Consider the following 25,340-nt stretch of genomic DNA (forward strand, 5'->3'; position numbering starts at 1 on the left):
ATGGTGCAGCATATAAGAATAAATAGAAAACACATGGAACATTTGGGTAAAAGTGTAGATGGCAATATATTAAGACCTTACAACATAAAATTAATCAGAACTCTGGAAAAATAAAATGACAGGATTTTCTTGTCAATTCAAGAAAACTACAGACCTATTTTACTTATAAAACAGTTTTAAGATATTCTAAAGGTGATGTTAACAAAATTAAATTTAATAGTGTACATAAAAATTAGTATTTAATGTAGGAATATGAGGATATTTCAACATTTAAATGCCTTTTTACAACATTAAAAAGAAAACTTATTGAAATAATATATTGGAAAACTTTTTATTTGAAAAATTTATTCTATTTGAGAAATAAAATTTGAAAAATTTATTCATCTGCGATATAATCTAAGCAAATTGGGAAAAGAGAGGACTTCCTTAACCTCATTAGGGTTATTTATTAAAAACCTCAGGAAGACTCAGTTAGGAGTAACCACATGAATGTTAGAAACAAGAGTAAGATGCCTGCTATTAGAGCGTTCTTGTCAACATTACAGAAGAGAGAGAAAAGTTAAGAATGATGTAATTACTAAAGAAGAAACCTTATAGATTATCTGCATGGAAAATCTAAGAAAAAAAAATGTAGACTACCAGAATTTTAACTCAGCAAAATTATTTACTTGCAATTTCAATATCAAGACGTCTATAATGTATCTATAAATCACAAAACAAATTAGGAAAAATAATCGCAACAGCAAACAAAATGCTTAGACCCCTAGCAATAAATTTAGTAAAAAGATGTGCATGAACTTTATAGAGGAAAGTACAAATTATCTTAATAGTCCATAAAAGAAAATTAGAATAAACGAAAGGCTACACATGTTTGTGGATGGGAGGACTCAACTCCATAATTAAGTCAATTTCCCTTAAAGATGACATAAAATTAAATCCATTTTAATCAAAATTCCATCAAAGATTTTCATATAACTTGAAATTTACATAGAAGCACCAAGACTTAAAGAGTCCAAATTTTGAAGAAGGACAAGGAAAGGGTATTCTCTTGAGTAAGCTGTCTACTTAGCATTAGAATTATCTTAATAGGTATGTAAAAGAACAGGTATAAGGAAAGGGGTAGAGATATACCAATGGGATAAAATAGACTCCAGATAAAATAGAGGCAGCATTGCAAATCACTGAAGAAATGGTGCAGGGATAATTGATTTGTAACCTTACTGGGTTACAAAGTCATGTTAAACTCAATAACTATATGATGAGCTCAACAAGAAAATCATCCTGCTTCTAATGAGCAAGCCTTCTAAAAGCCTAATCACAATGTAAAACTGTAAGAAAAATTCTGGAGTCAGAGTGGCATGCATAAAAGGATATCCCTGCCTCCCTTTTGAAAGATAGACCCCATTTCGAGTTTATAGATCCAAAATAATAGCAATCACCCTTAATGGATTATTTATAGTATCCTTGGTTCAGAATGGGTAGTTCATTAAGTTTGCTTTATATTTCTCTTAAAAACCCCATTTACTAAAAGATTTACAATTTCCCCCTACACTTAAATGAGGGAATGTTTAACTCTTTCTCTGGCTTTCTTCGGTGGCAATCTTTATGGGATGCTTAGTATTTAGAGCCACCTCCTTCCTACAGAATTAAAGGTCAGTATATTTATATACACCGCTACTTTTTAATTCTGCTATCTTTATTTCCACTAAATCAGGGATTTTTAGTCTCTTTTTTTAATGAACGTCCCATATGTTCACATTCCTACATGCACAGATAAAATATGTTTTGAACTATGCACAGATTCCTGGGGAAGACTGTAACCCCACCCCTTTTTCACAGCTCACAACAGCACAGTGGGGTGTCTCAACACCCTGGTTGAGAGCCCATATGCTAAATAATTTTATTTATTTACTCCACAGGAAGGAATAAAAAAACACCTAAAATAGTTTGATTTTTTTCCCAAGTACCTTGTGGACATTTTATTATTAAAGCAATTAATTTCGATAAACTTTGGAATGCTTGAACAAAATATTTAAGTGTTGATGATGGTGCAGTCTAATCAAATCTGTTTCTGCACAAGTAAATTTTTAAGGACTTTAAAACATGGAAAAGACTTGCAGTCAAATTGAGTTCATGAGGCATGACTTTGAAGCCATCCTTTTTGAGTATGCCCTCCTTTTCCTATATTACCCAGAGAGACAATCATGCTCAGTATATGGTTATATGTCTTCACTAGCAGGATTACGAACGTATGCCACACTATGCTGAGCCACGCTATGTTCTAGAAACATTAGCATATTGATTATAGAACCATTCAGAGTGATTTCACAACGCAGTTTTCTCGGCTGCTACACTGCCTATTTCCATGGGACGTATATTCATATAAACCACATATAGCTCTTTTAGATCGACTAGAAAAGAATGCACAATACCATTTAAATCACCTGAAATGGGATTTCTCCAGTCAGATTTATATGGCATAAAGCAAAGTTGAGCACCGGCAATTATTTTGTAAATTGGGACTACATAGGCAATTGGAACTCGATGATTCAGCCTGCCACAACTCACAATTGCATTTTATTTTTCAAGATGCTCTAAGATTAAATCCGTTATCTTGGCTTAAAATGCCTCCTGTTTAGGTATTACAACCTATGTCAGCACCAGCTCTAGCACTTATGTTAATCTTATTTGCAATTTGGAAAGAAAACAAACATCAAAGTAAACCATTTTATTTCCCCAAATGACAGGGATCTCCTATCCACATCTTGAAAAACCAATGGATAGGCATAATGTCCTGCTGTAAACACACATAGAAATGAATAAAATTATTTTTGAAATCCATTTTTAGCATTGGCAGATGGTCACAATTGCAGGTTAGAGTTATAAAGTATTTCCAGATCTATGACTACCTGCTAACTTTCACTGATCTACTTCAGGCTAAACTAAAAAATAAGGTAATAATGTAAAAAAGAATTTGAGAAGTGCTTATACCCTTGAATGAGCACATCTGCAGGACTGAAATAATCTATCGTACCTTGCATCCACAGTACTGTGTAACTCAGAAAGCTGCCTCCATGGTAGTTTAACAAAGCCAACATTAAACGGAATTCATTACTCAAACAATAGAGAAGACATTTTGATTCCTAGGATGTCCCAAAGCGAAGCAAGCAACCCAAGTGCAGCACATTTTGCAAAATTTTCCTCGTATTTATAATAAGTAGAAGAAAATAGTTCCTCAAAAATTGTTGACATACTATACTTAGAGATTCAGCATCAAAATGTTAACGAAGTAGTAATTGTTTTAGATAAATGTATATATATTTTTGTAAATCACTTGCCTCTGAACAGAGTTGGCTCAAGTGCTTTAATAAAAACATCCTTTTTCCTCTTTCTGATGTGGACTTTTCTCATGAGACCCTAAATATATTAATTAATATCACCGCATAGGAAGTTTAGGGCATTCCCTAACTCCATGCCTTTTAGTTGATACAATAAAATAAAAATGAGGTTACCAAAGAAACTCACCAGTGAAAAGCAGAAAAGATTCATTTTGGTCAGCTTCAGTCCCTTGTTGCTGTGCCTGAGAGAATGTGACCACCCCTGTAGCTCTCCCTTTTGCCTTCACAGCTGTTTGGGCAGCTCTCCTGGGAGATTATTACAAAGTAAAACCCCTGCCATAATCCAGGGGATTCAGAGACCGTGATCAAGTAAGATAGGTCTTTATTAAACAAACAATTTTCTAAATTAATGAGGAAGCCTGACTAATAAAATGAGAGAATGAGACTTAGCATGATTTGTGTAAACAGATTTCAGAGGTGGCAATAATATTACTAAAATCTGAGGCAAAATTGCAGTGAAAACAACCTTATAGGCCTAGCTAACTGAATAGAAAGTATGGAGCAAACCTTCCAAAAAAAAGGTGATTCTTCAATATAAAAGTAACACCTTCCTTTCAAAGGCGGTAGGTCAAAGCTGTGTCTCATGTGCCTCCCCAGGCCCATTCCTCTATTCCCTTCCATTCATTTAAAAAAGAAAAAAGGTTGGGTCTTTTATAGGACACAAAGCTCAAATAAGTACCTTTTAGGGTGGTAAAATATACATAACAAAATGTAGCATTTTAACCATTTTAAAATGAACCGTCTTGTGGCATTAAGTATATTCATGTCATCAACCATTACTACCATCCCTCTCCAGAAGTCTTCATCTTGCAAAACTGAAAACACATACACATTAAACACCAACTCCCCATTCCTCCCTTCCCACCAGCCCCTGCAACCACCATCCTACTTCCTGTGTCGATGAATTTCACTATTCTAGGTACCTCATCCAAATGAAATCATACAATATTTGCCCTTTGGTGACTGGCCTATTTCTCTTAGCACACATGCCTTCAAGGTCCACCCATGTTGTAGTATGTGTCAAAATTTCCATCTTTTTTAAGGCTGAATGATATTCATTGTATGTATATATGTAGGTATATACCACATTTTGTATATCCATTCATATGTTGATGGACACTTGGGTGGCTTCTACCTTTTGGCTATTGGAAATAACACTACTATAAACAAGGGTCTCCAAATCTCTGTGTGTGTCCCTGCTTTCAATTCTCTTGAGTACATACATAACCAGAGATGAAACTGCTGGAAATTTGAATTTTGTACTTGCAAATATGCTTCTTCTTCAGCTGGTCCTGGACTTCTTTTTCTGTAAATAACATTTCTTTTTAATACCCTCTAAAGGGCATCCATAGTTGTCCCTTGTTCTTAAACTCGGGATATCTGGAGAGATCCCTTGACATGTTCTGCTCATAGAATGCTGTAAGTTAAGAATGCTTTAAATTCCAAGGTGCCTGGGTAGCTCAGCCAGCTAAGTGTCTGACTTGATTTTGGCTCAGTTCATGATCTCAGGGTTCCTGAGATCAAGGCCCACGTTGGGCTCTGCTCTGACAGGGTGGAGCTTGCTTGGGATTCTCTCTCTCCTTTTCTCTCTCTGCCCCTCCCCGACGTGTGACCTCGCTCTCTCTCTCTCTCTCTGTCTCAAAAATAAACTTAAAAAAATGCTTTGAATTCCAAGTAACAGACTACATATCTGAGGATGCTTACTCAAGAAGAGTTACTCTCCTCATGTAAGAATTCGTTTGTGGATTGACAACAGCTGGTATTGATGCAGAGGGTCAGTGAGATCAGAGTCATGGTGATTTTCTGCAGTCCCCTGCCTTCCCTTCCTGTTCTGAAGATGGATGCAGAACCTCAAAGCATCAAGTCCTCACAGTTTCTTTCAAGTGAAAAAAAAACACATCTTGGGGACCATTGTCAAGCAGCCCTCTGTGTTCGGCTGCAGGCTATTAATTTTCCCCAAAGTCGCCACAACACCCCTGTAAGATTCTCCATTTCTGCGTGCTTTCCCAAGTTAGTACTTTTGGGGAATATTATTTCAGGTGTATTTTGAGAAGATTTAATATTAAAATTTAATCAAAATCAAAACCAGATGAAACTAGAACTTCGAGTCTCTTTTAGGAACTCTAATATTATTTTGAGTCTGAATATTTTAAAAAATTAATCATGAGATTTTCATATGTACTCAAAAGTAGAGTTCATTAATCCCTCCTCATTCCCATCACCTATATTCAATAATTATCAAGATATTACAACAGTTGCTAAATTTATCCCATTTTATCCTTATCATTTTTCTTTCCTGTGCAAGTATTTTAAACCCCAGACATCATGTCATTTCACTCCTACACACTTCACTTTGTATCTCTAAAATTTTTTTGACATTTTCCTAGATAATCAGAGTGCCATTGCTATGCTTTAAAATTATTCCTTGAAAACTTCAAATACCTCCCTGTGTCATTCCCCCCACAGAGAGATGGAATCTATTTCTCCAATTCCTTGAATGTGGGCTGAAGCTGTGACTACATTGATAAATAGAATATGGAAGAAATATCACTGTGCTAGATCTAAGCTTAGCCTTTAAGAGGGCTGCCAATCCCCCTTTCCTCCTTTTTGGACCCCAACTGTCCTATTGTGAGGAAGCCCAAGCAGCACATGAAGAGACCTACATGAGAAAACATCAAGGGTTCCAGCAACAGCTCCAGCTGCTGTCCACACTGACAACCAGCACCAATGTGCTAGCCCTGTGAGTGAGACCATCTTGGAAGTAAATCCTCAAGTCCCAGATGAACCACCCTAGCTATGACAACGGGGCAGAGAGCTATCCCCAAAAGACCTGACCTGAGTGCAAAATTGTGAGAAAATAAATTGTTTTAAGCCACTAAGTGGTCCACCATGTGACAAGATTGCCAAAATATTTCCATAATTAAATCTGCCAATGATCTTAAGAAAAAAAAAAGTATCTTTTCATTTGCACCATTTGAGTTAAGATTCAAACAAAAAAGACCACATGTCACATTTGGTTATCATGTCACTCAAGTGTCTTTAGTCTAGGACTTGTCTTTCTCTCACTTTCTTCCCGTCTGCCCTTCTCTCTTCCTTGCCACTAACTTGTTGCAGAAATCAGTTCCTATGAAATGTACCACATTCCAAATTTTCTGTTTGCTTCCTTGTGTACCATTTAACTTCTTCTTCCATCTCTGGTGTTTCCTATAAATGAATACAGCTTTTTCCTACCAATGGAAATTAGTTATATTCTGAATTCACCTTTTTCCAAGAACTTTTCATAGATGGTGCTAGGTGCTACATGTTATAATGTATCAGGGGACACTTAATATTTCTCACTTTTGTTGATACTAAGATCTAGTTTCATCTATTGATTATCCAAACTTAAATAAATAACCTCAGTAGGAGCTACAAGATAATTTTCGTTTATGTAAGTCAACTCACATTAATCAGCTGGAAAATTTTGTAAAGTAGCAATGTCTCTCACCAACTAGGACTATGTTTAACCAAAAGTACAGTATGTAGCAGAAAAGATAGGATGACATTTTCAGAGTAAGGAATTAGTGCTCTAGTTATTTTTCAGTGATTTTTCTTCCCTTTCTCCTCCTCCTCCTTCCTCTCTCTCTTTCTCCTCACGTTATGAACTTCTAGACTTTTATATATGTAATGTGTTTCAATTAATGCTTCCATATTTTTCTTGATGCCCAATTTTGTCCTATCTTTAGCCATTAAGAGGCTTTCAATACATGTGTTTTGGCAAAGAAGAGCTTATTGTTTTCTGAGTTGTTTGGATTCTAGCACAACACGGTGTCCTAGGCTCATTTTATATATTTTCTTCCTCAAATCTAGAGTCATCCATTCAAGGAAAGTCTGAAATCTTTTAAGAGTTTCTGAAAGGCCAAATCCATGTGCCATGATATCTTGTTCTTCTTTTTTCTCTCTGATTCTCATTTGCTTGTTTTTTTGTTTTGTTTTGTTTTGTTTTAAGTTTATTTTGAGAGAAAGAGAAAAAGAGTGTGCGTGCACATGTGCAAGAAGGGGGAGGGACAGAGAAAGAGGTGAGAGAGAATCCCAAGCAGGCCCGAGGCTCCATCTCCTGAGCTAAAATCAAGAGTCAGATAGTTAATTGACTGAGCTACCCAGGCGCCCCCTCATTCCCTTGTTTTAAGATACCATTATTTCCCACGTATCTAGCCCTGTGTATGGGTCATGATTAGAGAACTTATCTCTTCAAACTACTTGTTGGTGGTACAGCTGAGGATCAGAGATAGTTCCTTGTAATCCTTTCGTTCCATGGACTCTTGCCATTAGGAAGCAGGTGGTCATTGGCAGAATCTAAAAATAGTACTGTAGTATCAAACTTCTCAAATCTTTGTAAAAATTTGTCTCTCTGCACTTATTCTTCAACTTCAAATTTTCCTGGGAAACCTGGGTGGGTCATCCGGTTTAACATCCAACTTCGGCTCAGGTCATGATCTCACAGCTGGTGCGTTCAAGCCCCACATCGGGCTCTGTGCTGACAGCTCAGAGCCTGGAGCCTGCTCTGAATTCTGTGTCTCCATCTCTCTCTGCCCCTCTCCACTCACACTCTCTTTCTCTCTCTCTCAAAAATAAATAAACATTAAAAAAATTAAAAAAAAAAAAGAAAATTTCATGATTCATGTCCCTGGAAGAAGCAATAAAAACAATAAAACATCCTAAGATTCTTTTGCAAAAGGTCTCCAAGGAATTGTACCAGGACACCACTCCCCCAAAGCCATTTCCACTGTAAAGAAGAGAACAGGACCTGGTAGACACAGCAAATGCCCCTATTTCCTCTTCTCATATTCTTCTCTTCTCATATACTGAAAATTAACTCTTTTATTTATTTCCTGTGCAAACAGCATTTCTATATGTTGTAAGATGACAATTGCCTTTCATTCCAATAGGTAGGTATCATGACAGTGCACAAAGAGCATAAGCTTTGGAGCCAGACAGCTCTGCATTTGAATTCAGTAACTTACCGAGAAATCTTTAACAAGTCACCTAACTTCTCTGAATGCCAATTTCCACCTCTATAAAAAAGTGGGGATAGAATCTGCCATACATACTTCTTATACGAATTGATACCAATGTATATAAAATGAATTCCAGGACGAATTCAGCAAACTGTTATCATGAATCAGTTTGGTCACTTCCAATGAAAGTGCATACCAAGAGCACTCACTAAAGTTTACTGTCTCACTCAAAAAGAAGGAAGGGAGGTTATCCTGGCGAAAGTGCATCAGAGCAAAAGCCACAAGATTTGGATTCTGCACCTAGCCCTAAAACTAAGGAACTCAGTAACAATAGCTTCAAAACTCCAAGGGCTTTCGGGGCGCCTGGGTGGCGCAGTCGGTTAAGCGTCTGACTTCAGCCAGGTCACTATCTCGCGGTCCGGGAGTTCAAGCCCCACATCAGGCTCTGGGCTGATGGCTCAGAGCCTGGAGCCTGTTTCTGATTCTGTGTCTCCCTCTCCCTCTGCCCCTCCCCCGTTCATGCTCTGTCTCTCTCTGTCCCAAAAATAAATAAACGTTGAAAAAAAAAAAATTTTTTAACTCCAAGGGCTTTCAATTCTTCATCTACCAAACAAAAGAGATAGAATCAGTTTTTTTTCAACACTTTTCACATAACAGCACACACACAACACACACACCACATTTCTTCAAGGCTTTATCAGTTCTTTCAAATTTCAAGGAGATGGTATCTCAACACATCCGTAACCATTCCTATCATATCAGCATGTCACCTCACACTGCTGGCAAGCTCTGAACTGGAGGAATCTAAAGTCACGTTAGCTCATGATACTCACGATGGATATTTAGGAGCAGGGAAAATGGTAAAAAATGAGTGATGGGAGAGGAAAAACACTTCAAGCAACATAGAAGTAAATCTAACGCTTAAATTCACATCTTGTGGACTGCCGCATGAAACTATCATATGGACAATTCTGAGACCCCACCATATATCTCCAGAGGGCACTTTCTAAAATGAAATTGAAACAATTATAAATCACTCAGTCCATTTCATTGCAAAGAAATAGCTTAGCTTGATAAATAATCATTTATTATCTCAAGTCCATTTCTGAATTTTCAGAAACGCACATATGTGAAGTAATAAAGTTTGAAGAAACATAATTAGAATAGTGGGACATGAAAATACCTATCATTTTAGAAATAATTCATATAAATTATCTATTTATCAATCATATCTATTAGCTGGTCAACCCAGATAACATTGTTTCCCCATTTTTAAGCATCCGGTGTCAATGAAAGAAAGGAGAAGGAGAGGGAGAGGGGAGTGGGAAGAAGAGAAAGAGAGAGAGACAGAGAGAAGGGAAGACAAGGAGAAAGAGAACTCTAACAGTATATACATTTTTGGTATAGACAATAAGTATCCTGACTGCTTTTCAAGGAGAGCTAGGAAGAGTCATATTTATTTGATCAAGGTTTATGGAAATGTTTTGATTTTTCAATGCTGAAATTTCAACTCTTATTTGGTAAATGTTTTTAATGTTTCTTGCAACCAAAGTAGAATTTGTCAAGGAATAAGCTTTTAGGAAGTTCAAAAGGCTTGTTTTAGAAAAGAGTGATTTGCAGATGTGGCAGAGAAGAAAAATTTTTATGTACTTATTTATTTTTATGATTTATTATTTTGAGAGAGACAGAGAGAAAGAGAGAGAGAGTGATGAGCCGGTGGGAGAGAGGGGCAGAGAGACAGAATCCCAAGCAGGCTCCATGCTGCCAGTGTAGAAACCTAATGAACCATGAGATCATGACCTGAGCCCATGACCGGAGCTGAAATCGAGAATCACTCAACTGACTAAGCCACCTGGAAAATGTTTACAGAAGGGTATTCCAGTGGAGGAAGGCTACATATATGATATACATGTATCTCAACTTCATCTATAAAGCCTATGGCCTACAACTGGGTAATTGTAAGATTCTTCAGGATTTTTTTTCAAACTTCTATAGAAAACTGTAATGAATGAAAGATGACTTTAAAACTTTGTAAGCAAACTGGAATAAATTAGAGTTTAAGAAATATAAGACAAAACTAAACTAAATGAAAAAAATGTACTTAATTTAAAAGACTGCTTTATGACAGCAAATGCACTTGTCATTCATTTATTTTTATTTTTTAAATAATTTCCTAATGTTTTTAATTTATTTTTGAGAGAGAGAGAGAGAGAGAGAGAGAGACAAGGCATGAGTGGGGGAGGGGCAGAGAGAGAGGGAGACACAGAATCCAAAAGGTCAGCCCCGACACGGAGCTCCGAACTGTGAACCGTGAGATCATGACCTGAGCCTAAGTCAGACGCTCAACCGACTGAGCCCCCTAAGAGCCCCAACAATTGTCATTTTTTAAATTAGTAGTTTTTAAAGTTTTAATTTAATAGAAAAGATATAGATAGAGAAAACCAAACTATTATCTTCTGCCCACAGATTTCAAGAGAAGACTGATCACTAGCCTCACAGAGCACTCCATATTAGCTACATGGGACTGAGAGTCAGGAATACTGCATTTGTCTGACCTAAATTGAAATACTTTTCCTTTATAATATATGATGACAGTAGGAAGTACACGTGGCTGTTTACTGTAACATCTATTTGCTTTAGGTACAGTGCAAATTTAGTATCAAGGAAAATATATGCCACTAAAAGGCCACGAGTGTCAGCTTGTTGAACATCTCATTTTGCTTATGTAGTGTTTATGCAGTGTTATTGAGAATAACCTGACTATATCTGCTTTTATGCCAATGCTTTGTTTGATACTGCTAAAACAGTCTAGATTTTCACAGAATTGGCCAAACCAGAATACCGATATGTCTCCAGGCTACAAGATGAGCCCTAGAGGGGCTCGTGATTCTGGACCAGTCTCTGCTGACTGTATACAGTGTCAGTCTACTGGAAAAATATCAGCCTTACTGATGTGTGCCGTGATGAGACAAGGAATGTCATCATGTTATGGTGTTGGGACAAGAGCAAATGTTTGAAGCGCTTAGTAGCCTGAAAGAAATGAGGCAAGATTTTCTCCAGGATTTCTTAATGGTGGATTATTTGTTCCAGGGAGGAACATCATCGCCATTTTTGAAAAATTGAGATACAGCATACATAGAGTAAGCCATAAGTATATAATATAGCTCAATACATTTTTACATATATGTACAGTCATGCAACAACCACCCACATCAGACAAAGCCCCCAGTGTTCAGAAGGCTAAACTGTATCCCCACCCCCACCATCCCCCTGGGGAGGATCCTCTTCACTGTCCAAGGTAACTACTATTCTCACTTCTATCAACATATACTAGTTCCACTTGCTTTTTATTTTAATGTAGATCTGACTTTTAATTCAAAAAGTTTTGTCTGTGACATTCATCCATGCTGTACTATTTCTTCTTCATTATGGTGTGGTATTCCATGATGTAAATATTCCATAATTTACCTATGTACTATTGACGGGAAATGGGTTTTTGTTCTGTTTTTGTTTTATTTTCCATTTCAATTGTTATGAATGAAGCTCCTCTGGACATCCTTAGAAAGGTCCTTTGGTGTATATCTGCATTCATTCCTCTTTGATATATAACGAAGAGTAGAAAACTGGGTCATAGGTGAGGTAGATGTTTAACTTTGGTAGATACTAGCAAATAATCTTCAAAAGTGGTTGCACCCATGTACACTCCTATCAGCAATGAAGGAGAATTCCAGTTGCTTCACATCACCATCAAAACTCGGTATTGTTAGTTTTCTTAAGGTGAGCTGTTCTGGCGTATGTATTTCAACTGCAGTTTTTTTTTTTTTTTCAACATTTATTTATTTTTGGGACAGAGAGAGACAGAGCATGAACGGGAAGGAGCAGAGAGAGAGGGAGACACAGAATCGGAAACAGGCTCCAGGCTCCGAGCCATCAGCCCAGAGCCCGACGCGGGGCTCGAACTCATGGACCGCGAGATTGTGACCTGGCTGAAGTCGGACGCTCAACCGACTGCGCCACCCAGGCGCCCCATCAACTGCAGTTTTAACAATGATGAGCCACTCTTCATATTTGTCAGCCATTTGACACTGAAATATCTGTTCAAATCTTTAACCCATTCGTAATTTAATTATTTGTTTTTTTATTTATTCATAAACATTCTTTATGCTCTGTTAACGAGAACTTTGACAAATATATAGAGATGCAATATTACAAAAATCTTTTGCCAGCCTGTAGCTTGACATTTATCTTCTTAATGCTATCACTTAATAAACAGAAGTTTTTATGTATTAACTAAATAATTAAATGTATTTTTATTTGTTACCATTTTTTGGTGAGTAACTGTTGTATCTTAGTTACAAAATCTTTACCTATTTCAAAGTCATAAGGATGGTCTCCATGTTTTATTCCAGAAGTTTATCAGCTTTCGTATGTAAGGTTTGTGATCTGTCTCAAATTAGTTTCTTTGTTTGGTGTGAGGTAGGGTCACAATTTTTAGTTTTTGTTTTTCATTGATACATCCAATTGACCCAGCAGTATGTATTAGGAAGACCACTGGTTCTCTATTGAAGTGTAGTGGCATCCACACCACATCTTATTTGGGGCACCATTTCAGTGGAGATATACTTCTGGAATCTCTATTGTATTCCATTGGTTTTATCTATGTGCCAATATTTACACTTTTTTTTAAGTTTATTTATTTTGAGAGAGAGAGAGATAGAGTGCAGGAGCAGGGGATCTCACAGAACCTGCAAAATCATGACCTGAGCAGAAATCAAGAGTCAGATGCTTAACCTATTGAGCTACCTACACTTTCTTAATTATATTAGCTCTAGGGCAAGTTTTGCTATCTGGTAGTGGATATACTCCAGCACTGCTCTTTGTCTTTAATATTGCCTTGGCTCTCTTAGGCCCTTCAGTATATTTTTTTAAAGCATTAGATTGAAAATCTAGACAGAAGTTTAAATTTCATCTTGGCTAGTGTCTAGCTATGACCTTGTGAAAGACATTTAACCTCCCTCTCTCTGCTCCTCATTTGTAAAATATGCAGGGTTTGGATTAGACAAACCCGAAGACTTTTGCATTCGTGATTTTCTAGCCTAATTTACAAAGAAAGGGAAGGCCGTTAACGTTCATAAATAAAACACAGGAAACCTCCCTTGGAGGTATGGTCACTTAAACACAGCCAAATTTTCCCTCCACAAATATCATTTTACATTTATAATAATGTATTTGAAAGTGGGCTGAGAGACCATGTGTTGAATATAATATCAAAGAATTTACAAATTCATTAACTTCCTAACTTGACACTTTAAGAATGACGCCACAAAATGCACAGCGTCTATTGCAAATCAAATTTGGATATTCCTAGAAACATCAGCTCACATATATCTCTCCATTACTCGGAAAAGAATTTAAGTCTGCTGTGACTGGCACCCCCCTACCACTCTGAACACGATCTTTAACCTCAAACCCATCCCTCATTTTATCAGGCTAGCACCACGGTGTCACACTCTTTTATTCTCGAGCATTTATCTATGGCAGTCTCCACACCTGCGATGTCCTGCTGTCTTTTCACCAGTTCACATCTATTAGTTTCTTTATAAGTCACTGCCTGCTTGTCTTCCTTGAGTAACCCTATTTCACACTCCTTACCTTTCCACTTTGTACTCATCCACCCGCACTGCATTTCATATTTTATCTATATACACAACTTGCATTAAACATTTTGTTCTCGTCTCCCTAATTCGATTCAAAGCTGCTTTTATTTTGATTTGTTGGATGAGGAGCACTGTGTCTAGTGTTACGCACTCATATCCAGGTCCTTGGGAAGAACTGTTGTTGGAAAGGTTGTGAGTGCTTCCTCTCTGCCAGTCATATGTGTGACCTCATTTCACAGTGGCCTAGTGGGGTAGGCAGTATCCCCCTCATTTTATAATTGAGGAAATGTTTATAACAATCAGGTAACACCCTCAGTGTCACTTACAGTGTCTGAGTCTCTTCTTCCATCAAAGAGATGGAGTGGGAACTAATTGGATTAGTGGTACAGCTGGCAATTGAGGGGTAGGGGACAGGTCCTAAAGGGCACAGACTAGAAGCAAGGTGTTCTTATCAGAGACAAGAGATACTGGGGCTGGAGAAAAGACTTAAGAAGGAAGGGATCAAATCTGGTCAAGGTCTGGGCTAAGAGATCCAAGATGGATGCCAAATCCAGAAGAGCAGAGTTTGAAATAGAGAGGTAAGATGGAGCAAAGTCTGGTTTGAAACACGGGGAAGGGACTGAAAGAAGGAGGTGGTGCCGCAGCAGAAAAGAGAGCAGGTAATTAATAAGCATTTCCTGGATGGATGGATAGATAGATAGATAAATAAATTCCTTATAAGGAAAAAAGAGTCATCAAAAACTTATTTGGAGATTTGAAACCTGGAAAATGACAAAATTTGAGTACCAATTTACAGAATTACGGAAGTCAGGAGAAAATAAAAGCTAGAGTTGTGCATGTCAAGATAGATTTTAGATGTGGGACATCCCAGCAGGGAATGTCTAATACGCAAATGAAAATGTGTAGAGTTCAGGGGAGTAGAGATGAGAGTTTGCGGTTTGCAGACTACAAAATGCTTTACATGCTTCACCTCTTTCTCAAACGAACAAAAAACCTAAGCACATTGGGAAACTAAAACTAAAGAAATTGGATTTAAGAGACATTAAGTGACTTTCCCAAAGTGACACAGCTAATAGGTAGATAATCCAGAATATACACACAGGATTCTAATCATAAAGTTCAATGCTGACTTTATTATACCACACCACCCTCCCCCCCCCCAGATAAGAATGAGGAAACCATCCAAAATAGAGGATTTCAGATAATATGATTCTGTTCATGCCACACATATGATAATGTCTTAAGCTAATGTGCATAGCTTCAAGTAACAAAGAAGTGAAATTTATCAGACACAGCTAGTTGACCTCCCCCTTGGTTAAAGATATTTCTTTCACTCATTTCAAGAGTTGCTTGCTTGCTGCAATTTGCCAGCTGGTATGGACATAGCTGACAGCATCACCTGCCTGCCAAAAAAATACATGTGCTGAAGGCTGTTAAGTGGATTAAAATTTTGTGCGACAAAGTAATGCCCAAAGCATAGTCAAAAATTTCACCTCAGCCGAAGAGGTTCCTAAAAACTCAAAAACAGAAAGAACACTCTTACACATCTTCACGAGCTAGACGATGTAAAAGACGTTACACAATATACAAGCAAAGAAAGCAAATAACCTGAAAATTTGCCAAGTAGCTGGAAGCAAGAGTTGAGAAAAAAAATTTTTTTTTGAGTACACCGATTTTCTAGAATAGTTGGAGAGTTAAAAAGAAAAAAGTAAAATAAAATAAATTATGTATTAGTTATCTACTGTAGCAGAACTGGCACTTTATTTCTTCTGCATTCTGTCTGCCGAAGGAAGTCAAAATGCAAGCCCAAATTCAAGGTGTGTGGAGGCACATGCCTCCTTGTAATAGAGGAAGCTGCAAAGTCACATCTCAATGGATGTGGACTCAAGTGACAAGGACAATTACAACCATTTTGTAACTGGTCTACCACGACCAGAAACTAGATGCTTGATTTTAGGCAGTTCACTTCGCCTCGTTTGGCCTGTTTCCTTATCTCTAAAATAAGGATGAGGACCAGATGGTCCCTAGGACTCCTCACGGTTCTCTAATTCTAATGCAATGGTTTCCAAAACTGCCTTTAAGGCAAACTGGAAGGTTTTTAGGTAACTCAAAGAAAAAGAAAATCTACATGTAAAGTGGCATGTAGTTGCTTAGCTAAACTCACTTATAAGTATAAATTCACTTAGTAAAATGCAAAAGTGCCATATAGAATATAGAAGTGACAGAGAATGTCATAAAATCAAACAACATTATAGTATTGCAAGTTGGAAGTATTTTAAAATTGCTAGTTTAGCCATTTGACAGGCTAATATAAGTCATCCAGTATGATTACAAATAATCTATGTTAGAAATTGAGTTGTCCACTTCATGTCCTAAATGACCCAATTTGACACTGGCTCATCACCAATATTCTACCATGTAGATTTCATCAATAATTCAGGGTGTGAAAGTGCCTAATGTTAAAATCACTTGGATTAACTGTTCACATAGTTTGAATTAAGTGGTTAATCTCTTAACCTTCAATTTTACTTGGATCATAAAGATTCAACCAATTTTATGAAGCCCAAACTTTAGCCAGTAAAAGAAGGAAGTCAGTCAACTAGTCAACTAGTCAAACGTGCTTCCTGTTTTAATATGCAGAAAAGTAACATACTCTTATTAGAAACCCCAACTACAAGAGAAAACAAAATGCTTTACTTTTCTTAGACTGGTAGGGAAGCAATGGCTAAAATAGAAAGTGTCATTGCCCAGAAATAAAAACAGCCTTCTTTGACAGCTAAAAAAAAAAAAAAAAAAAAGTTTGAATATTTTCCATTGGTGTAACTTACAAATATCTGCATGCTGTGTTTTTCTACAGGATACATGGTTGAAACGTCAAACTACTGGAATCTGGAGATTACTTTAATTAAATCTTGTCTCACTTAACTTAAAGCAGGCTAAAGAAGTTAACCCTAATCACCCTCATCAGTAAGAAAGAACATGTCTGCATTCAGCACATATTAGACCTTAGGAAGCTCTAATGCTAGACAAGAATGAGGAAGTGCTCAGATATAAATGGAGCTGTTGGTGTAAGAAAACCATTTCCTTGATATCTGCATGTTCATCATCTTATTTCGCAGGCCCCAGACAGCTGTCTCTTGAACTTTAGGAAATTAGACACCAAAAAAAAGATCTGAAAAACTAAAATCAACCAAGCCTGTACATAGCAGACAGAGGTCAGGCAGAGCTGTACTTAGGATAAATATTGAGAGCTCTGGGTTTGTCTGTTTGTCTTTGCAGGAGTGGATGTTAGGGTGATGAGTGTACACATCTTAAGTAGAATGTAGAGAAGTCAGTAAGTTAGTGTAAAATAGCAACCTGCTTTATTAAAACCTAGAAAATTCATTGACTTTTTGCTGCTGGAGTGATGTAATCTACATATATGATGTTGTCTTCATATTTTCAAAATAGAGAAAATTTAGATGACAAAATTTAGATGACATTAGCAAACGGAAATTGCAAAACAACAAAAAAAAGCATTTTAGAAAGTAAACTCATTTTATTTGCATTCTTCTTTCCATCGCTTCCAAAAATGTTTAAAAATCATTAGCATCAAACGTTACAGTCCCAGTTCCCAAATCGGCGCCCTTCTTTCCCCACTCTTAGTCCTTGTTATATTCCCCCTTCTGTTTCTACAGCGCACACCTGAAGACCTGGGGTTGCACTGGCAAACACACTCTTTCTTCATGAATGTGAGTTCTCAGGAATGGCTATCTAAATGACTGGAAGAAGGAATTTTGAACATTTCTCTTAGACCAGCTTCCTGACTTCCTTCATTCTTTCATGTATCTGGCATATGAACAATTGCTCTTTAACTTGCAGTGTGAGGTTAAACTCCTTGCTGTGTTCATGCTTTCATCCCTGCCCCACCATCTCTTCCAGAACAAGGATATTATATTACTAACTGATGTATTTCCGGCCTTTTCGGCCATACTGGTCTATCACTGTAGTCTATACAGCAGCTCAAGCCACTCTGTCTTTAAAAACACCCTCTATGACCCTAGGCCTCCTTCCATTAACCATCACTCTCTTTCTCCTTCCTCTCACAACAAAATTATTCCAAAAACTAGTTTACAATCATTTAGTCACATCATTTATTTTTTAATCTGCTCCAATTGGAGTTCTGACCCCATCATTTTCGATGGAAAGTGATTTGCAGGTTATTATGATTCAAAATTTCCCAATAGGCTCATTGATTGTGATATCAACTCAGAACCTCTTAGCACAGTTGATCGCGCCTTCCCTCCTGGAAAGACTAACCCCTTTTCCTGGTCTTCTATTATTCCTTTGACCAAGCCCTCTCAATTCTGCCTGTCCACCTACTGCCGTAACATCTCTGCAGTATTCCACATCTATCTCCACCTTCCAATCCCCTAGCGCCTTAGTTCAGTCTTTACCATCTTTCCTCAGGCTCTAGCAGATTCTCTTTTCACAGGTCTTGCTGCCTCTTCTCTCTCTCACCTCCACTTCATTTATCTCATTCCTGTCAGTGTGGTCTCTCACATTGACTTTTATCTAAAACAACTGAACGCCTTCCTAGCTCTCCTTATCATGTTGTGTTAGCTGCAATTTCTCCAGAAGCAGAACTTGACATAAAGGTTGATGCGCTGGTGGTTTGTTTGGGAGTACAAGGAATAAGTAAGAGAACGAGGAACTGCTAGAGAGGTAGGAAGGCAGGGTGATGGAGGCTTAATCCTGCTGGAATAGTTGAGGAAATGCTGCAAAATCCATGTCTCAGAGTCATTCCACTGTAGGGGGAAGTTTTCTGGGGTGCATACGTATCAACTTCAGTCAATCGGCTTCTGAGATGGGGATTTCACTTCCTTTGGCACTTATGGCCTGCCAGGAGTGGCCAAAGTGACCTTCTACAGATCAAGTAAAGCCCCCAGGCACAGCTTGAAGTCAGCACTCGAACACAGTAAGCTGGTTAAGGTACAAGGGATATGAGTGAGGCTCTGACAGCATCTGCTGCAAAGGTCTTACAAATGTCATTTACTTTCTTTACGGCACATCTTCTTAATTTACCTCTTGTGTCACCCTGCCTCTCCTTCTTCTTGCAGACAACGCTCACAACCATCAGGAAAAACTCTGATCTCATGTTGATGCGTTGCTCTGGTCTATGCTTCTCTAGAATGCCCTTCTCTCTTTGCTTATTGACACCTGACAGTTTAACAATCATCTCAATTGTTATCTCTGTCATTAATCTGGTCCTGGCACTCCCACAAGGACTAACCAATGCTTCCCTTGAATCCCCATTGTGAGCTGTACACGTATCAATCCTGCAACCTTGAACACTTCTCTGTAGGTTATGTGTTTGTCTACAATACTAAATAAGTTGTTTGAACTAGAGAAGTGAACTCAGGTCACAAAACTACAAATATAAAATAAGATAATTTATTTTAGGGAAGTTTGTAATGAAGTTGTATTTTAGGTAATGTTTGTAATGAAGTTGCCTACTATGAAGATTTACCATGTTTAACAAAGATAATTCCTGAAGAAATAAGTAAAATTCAAAAGTATTAAAGTTAAGCAATAGCTTGGACATTATAAGAAGACTTCCATTCTGCGAGTCAAAACATTTCATAAAATTCCTTATTCTATCTTGCCTTTTGGAAATACTCACTTTTATGAAATAATAAGAAAATTGCAGCAATAGAAAATGTCGAAATAACTGGCCAGCTGCCATCCCCACCCCGACACACCTACACTACGCAGACCAAAATGGTAATGCAGCCCAAAATGAACTCATGACCCTGGGGCAGCCTCACCTAACAGGGGTTGGCGATATTTCTTAGTTAGATGACGGCAGCAGTCTGTATCTGTCAGATCAGAGATGAATTTAGGCATCCTGGTAAAATGTATAAGGACACAGGTTATGCAAAAACTGAATATTGCAATAGGAAGGAGCATTTGGATCATATTAAGGAGTCATCTCTGGAAGGTTTGTCAGCTTATTACTGTCAGAGCAAATAGATCAACATGACCTCTTGAAGCCAAGATCCAAATCATCAATTTGCAGAAACCTGGGCAATAAAGTAGAAATAATTTTTTCAATGAATTACCTTATTTGTGTGTTAGGAGGGCATATCTTGATCTAATCTGTAGATTCTCAGCCCTTTGGGGTGTAATAGAAAGAACATAAAACTTGTGTAGAAGACCTTGGCACCTACTTACCTGGCATCTCCTTTCAGTAGACAGCATAATACTTGCCAGTTTAAGAACTGGCCAAGGATCTTAATTTTTTTAGTTGTCTTTTATCAGCCTGCTGTCTCTGATCCAACCAAATATTGAAGAAAGAGAATACTGATACTGAATAGAGAGAGTTTAAAGCAGTACTATGCAACCTCACTGGACATTAGAAGAACCTGGGGAACTTTTAAAGCCTGAAGATACTTGACCTCATCTGAGACTAAAACAGATAGGAAGGAAGGAAGGAAGGAAGGAGAAATGGGATCTGATGGGATCCATTCCTTAAATTTAGCAAGGACAGAAATCTAAATAAAATACAAAAGGGCAAAATTCAGACTAGTGAAATTCTGAGCTTCTGACCTACCTAAAGCTTCAGCCTGGGCTACACTGAAAAGACTTCTTGTAGAGGTTTGAAGTCCGTTAATTCTACACCTCTTCTTTTCTGGGCCACTTCAGTCTCCACTACACCCCATTAATTAATACTTTCTAACAATACTACATTCATAATAGGCCTCAAATCCGAGGCCACGATCACTTCTGCTCAATGTCAAAGACCAGTGTTTTAGTGTATGCCTCCATAATTATTCACCAGGATCTCTGCACCCATCTCTTAATTGAGTGTCTGTACCCCAAGTATCCTGTATACACCACTCTCTACAGCAAACTCCTTCCTCTGCTGAGAGATATGGACATACCTCTCTCCAACTTAAGTCCATGCTTCTTCTTCATCTAAAGCACCGGATTTTAATCTGGAGACTTGAAAACATTCTGAAATCTGCATGAATTTGAATTTTTCTATGTGGATGTTCATTTTTCTTACGAGAGGTGCTCTGTCTCCTTCAATTCTGAAATAGGTCTGAAATATAATCAAGGTTAGTGTCTTCAGGACAAAGTCACAGACCTTAGCGTATAGTCCAAGACACCTCACGACCTAGCCCCGATAGCCTCTGCCATCCTCGTGTTGCCATCTCTCCTGCACACTTTATTCCCAGTCACAGAAAATACGTTTTAATTTCATGAATGCACCAACTCTCTGACTTTTTCATGTTTTTGCTCATCCTGCTTCTCCTTCTGGAATTCTCTGGCCTCTCCAACATCACTCATTACCTAATTTCAACCCCCTTTCAAAATTTGATGTAGAGGTCAAGTTCTTTGTGAAGCCCTCCCTGTCCACCTTACTAGCATGCAATTGATATCTTTCTTTTAGGTCGCCATGGTACCTGGATAGCTCTATCAAGGCACTTATCAAATAATATCATAGGTATCCATCTATACAGCTGTCCCACTGTGAAGGGTGAGCTTCCAGAACACAAAGGTTGTTATTTTATTTGTGTTGGTAATCTCAGTGCCCAGAGGTGTCTAGCGTAAGTGGTACTCAGTCAAAGTTTGAAGAATGAAAAACATAAAGGCTGCTGAGCAAGAAGATGGAGGACTCCAATGGAAACAGAAAGCTTCAGGGCCATGTTTCAATCAAGGGAAATCGTACCCCGGGCAATAAGTAATTAATAGTAGGCATTTGGCAGAGCATGTTGCTGGGAGTGAACCCCATTAGAAATATGAATGATATAAAGTTTGTACTAAAAGTTCCCTCTGAAGAATTACATAAGCAGAGGCCAAGTGTTGCCCTGCTTGTCGCAAAAGGAACCTGAAATAAGGAAGCAACATCTCAGGGCAGAATCTCATGTTACCCAAGAAGTTTGGCAGAATTTGAGCAGTAAAAAAAAATAAATAAATAACACTTGAAACCAATGCTGAGCAGAATTTTTCTCTCAGTTCTAATTGGCTAAATAGGGCCATTTGCTCCCAAGACAAGACTGGAAATTCATATTAGAAATAATGATCATTCGGTTTATTGTGAATAATTGTGCTGGGTTTTATTATATCTTAAATGGTAGATACAGTAGTTCATATCCATAGTTATTCTTAGCAAATAATTTTCTTGTTTTCTAAAATCTCCAGTTTAAATTTGTATTTATTTTTGAGAGCAAGTCGGGGAGGGGCAGAGACAGAGGAAGAGGGAAAAAGTCCCAAGCAGGCTCCAGGCTGTCAACACAGAGCCTGCCATGGGGCTCAAACTCACGAACCGTGAGATCATGACCTGAGCCAAAATCAGGATGTGGACGCTTAACAGACAGAGCCACCCAGAAGCCCCAGTAAAATCTCCAGCTAAAAGAAAACCTGACCATCACAAGATTCCATGCACAAGACTAAGGGAAACCAGGTAAGCAACAGGCCTTAGTGATTACTTCCATAACAAGATCTATCCTTGCAGCATGCTACATTTGTACTCTCTTAGAGTATTCCTTAAGTCTCTTAAAAGGGATTTAAGAAAATAAGATAATGCATAATGATATAAATAATGAAGAGAGAGAAGGCAAGGCACCTGAGGCTGCAGGTAGGCTGTTGTTTCTGTTGAGCTGGGGAAGATTTTTAGGAGTTAGAAGACCAGCAGGGGAGACCTTTGTGAGCACCACTCCTAGAAGAAGTGAGATGGGAAGCCATGCAGGAAAGAGAGTGTTTAAGAAATGTTGCAACTCCTATTTCAAGATTCTGAATGTCCTCCCCCTTTGGTTTTACTGCGAGGGGTTGCTATACATATTTAAGATGCTTTGTAAATATTCTTGATAAGGGACTAATGTCTCTTCAAAAGCAACACCTGGTGGTTGGACTGTTTGTAGGTTAACATTTACAATTTTAGATGTTTTCTAAATTACTATGATATCTTTCTGATACACCAAATTTATGCAGCCTTTGACAAATAACATAGTTGACTTGCCCGCATTCCATTCCATTTCTTGTTTTCTGGCCTTCTGTCTAAGCTGGGAGAACAATGATTGAAAGCACAGGCTGTGGACCCAGACTTGCTTGCTATGAGGGTGACTGTGGGCAGATTATGAGTCTTAGATTCCTTAACTGTCTAATGGGATCATAATAGCTCCTTGCAGTCTTGTTATGAGGATTAATAGAGTTACTGTTAAAATCAAACTCTTAGATTAGTTCCTAGAATATTATGAGTTCTCTGTGTGCTTGTTAAATAAACCAACTTTGGGAAGGTAAGGCGAGGCATTGAATAAACTGCACCTTCACAGTGAATAGAGACATATTTATGGAATGCCCACCATGTTCCTTAAAAAACATCTTCTCATCCCCTCGGTAATGTCAATGACACCGTGAGAAAGGTTGTGATTGCTGTCTCCACCCCAAAGTGAGAAAAATAAATCCCAGGGAAGCCAGGGGATATGTTCATATTTCACACACCAAGTCAGAGGTAGAGCTAAGCTTACTCAGACCCAGTGCTCTGACTCCTCACTAGCTCTAAAGAACCCTGCTCAGATCCCTGCTCAAAATTCATAAGCAATACATCCGTGACTCCTCTTCATGCAATCTCTCCTCCTGCCAAATGAAGACCTCCATCCTCATCTTAAAGTGCAATGCACAGACAACTCAATGAATCATAGAAAGAGGACTGGACAACATATCACGGCTCCTAAAATTCTACCCTTTATTTTTTTTCAGGTAAGGAAACTCAAAGAGAGTTCAAGGAACTTGCTCAAAGCCATATAATTTATTTAGTATCAGAGGCATAGTGCAAACCCATTTCTCTTGACTATCATCTTAGCACTCTCATTATATCCATATCATTTGAGCAATTTTGACAGGAAAGCAAAGGAAGGGCCAGGAGGTCACGGGAGCCTTGAAGAAACATTGGGGAGATGCTAGAGACAAAGAAAGGAAAATACGGGGCCCCAAAGACACAACTTTGCCTACCAAAACATCTGGCTTAGGCAGACAACTTTTCAAAACTTTCTTACTGTAATTGTTAGTAAACCTTTTAAATAAATTTATTTAAATAAATTATTCAGATTTTAGAACCTTTTAAATGAATTATTCAGATTAATTTAATTGATAAGAAAATCCATTTCCACTTAAAGTAGCTAAAACTAACCTACTTAAAACCTCAGTTCTCAAGTGGTACAGTTTGAATAAATTCTATAGGGATACAAAACTGTGTTCACTTTCTTTGGTGTTATAACTTGCCTTTGGGAATTCTCAAAGTGGGTCTGATTAATTTATTCTTGTATTTCAGCATCCAGTACAGCACGTAGCACTCAATGAATATTTCTATTTACTATTTTAGTGTATATAGTGGTCCTCAAACTTCCCTGAACCAGAGCCACACTTACAATAGCCTGTTAAGAAGGTGGATTCTCTAAATACAACCCCAGAGGAGTTAACCCAGCAGTCCTGTGGGGAATTGTTAACAAGCTTCTCCAAAATCTGAGGGGAGCAGTTTTACATAATGTGCAAATTAAAAATACAAATAATAGCTTGGATCAATGTGTTATCTTTCTTTATTATTTAATCCAAACGTTCCTCCCCAGGTACACCTTACAAAGCTCTCTTATAAGTGCTAATTCACATGCCACAGAGATCCTAACAGCACCACATATCCATATATATATATATTTTTTCCTAGCTAGAATTGTAATAAAACTTCAGAGAAGTATTCTCATTAGACCATCTCAATTCTTTCTCTCAATTATTGTTTGTTTTGTTTTTGCTATTGAGATTTGATAGGAAAAAAAGTTGTTGAGAGAAATATTGAGGGGTTAAATTGGACATTACGGGTACAATGGAAAATTTATGGCCTCCTAGAATAGGAGCTTATCCTAAGTCTGTCTACTTGCTGGTTAACAAATATTTTAAGTTACTACAATGGTCTCAAAGGCAGACTTACACCCTGAGAGACAGGGTAATAGTAGCGCAATTATATAACTAATACTAGTCCTTGAGGGTAGGATTCCATAAAAAGGTTGTTTGGGGTCAGTCTGAGACATTCTAAAAGGAGTGGATATTGCACATGCCCACAAACACATGTTTAGGACTAAATTCTTCACATTTAAAGGTCTGCAGTGTCTCAATGCGTTGCCCTCAGAGTTTGTTTGCCAGCAGATCTGTTGTAACAAGTAACACGATCATGGCTGGGACTCAAGAGAGGCTTAGGCAGAAAATGGCATAATTTACAATGTTTTTTATGTTTTTGTTTTTTCCTCTGGAAA

Source organism: Prionailurus viverrinus, chromosome C2 (assembly GCF_022837055.1).
Source record: "Prionailurus viverrinus isolate Anna chromosome C2, UM_Priviv_1.0, whole genome shotgun sequence".
In the NCBI taxonomy this organism is placed as follows: Eukaryota; Metazoa; Chordata; class Mammalia; order Carnivora; family Felidae; genus Prionailurus; species Prionailurus viverrinus.